An 831-nucleotide genomic window follows, 5' to 3' on the forward strand; every position below is an offset into this window, starting at 1 on the left:
GAGGCCAGCCTGGACTGTATAATGAGACAGAGTCTTAAAAAAAAAGCATATTTTTCTTAAACAATGACAAGAATTTTTCATATGCCATAAAATGTGCTGTTTATACTCAGCTTTCTTTCTGTGCCACAGGTATAAAGGGTCAAGTTTTTGACCAGTATAAAAATCCACTACCCAATGTAATTGTGGAAGTCCAAGACAGAAAACATATCTGCCCATTTAAAACCAACAAATTTGGAGAATATTATTTACTTCTCTTTCCCGGATCCTATGAAATAAACGTAAGTATGCAATGTTAGCTGTTACTTCAAATATTACTGCACTCACTGTACTCACCCCAGAGGAACTTAAGTCAGAAAGATCCAAAAGTAGATACTTGGGGCAGAAGGAAAGAATGCCAACAGAGTTACAGCTGGCAGCAGAGTGGAGTGAGTAGCAGTACAGTAGGAGCAAAACAAAAACACTAAACAAAGAAAAGGTTTTTCTCCTAGGTGGAAATTAATTTTTAATATAGACTAAATATTTTTGTGATAGCTTTTATAGTGAAAAAACCAAATTTATTAAGACTAGAGGACACTAAGATGGCTGAACACAGAGTGCCTGCTTATGACACTGTCACGGAGAAGTGTCAGGGCAGCAAAAGCAAACCTGTAATGTAAGGAAAGGGAGGGAGGGAGGACTGGAAACAGGGGATGGGAACCTAAAATAGCATGAAGAGCTGAAAACAACAAAGAATGTGTAACTTCAAGAAAGGGGGGGGTAGTAGGACTCACACCGCATAACCTAATCAGAAAAGTGCAGGCATAGACTGGCAATGCTAACTGTTGGAAAATT

Source organism: Octodon degus, unplaced genomic scaffold, assembly GCF_000260255.1.
Source record: "Octodon degus isolate 3935 unplaced genomic scaffold, OctDeg1.0 scaffold00756, whole genome shotgun sequence".
Lineage (NCBI taxonomy): Eukaryota > Metazoa > Chordata > Mammalia > Rodentia > Octodontidae > Octodon > Octodon degus.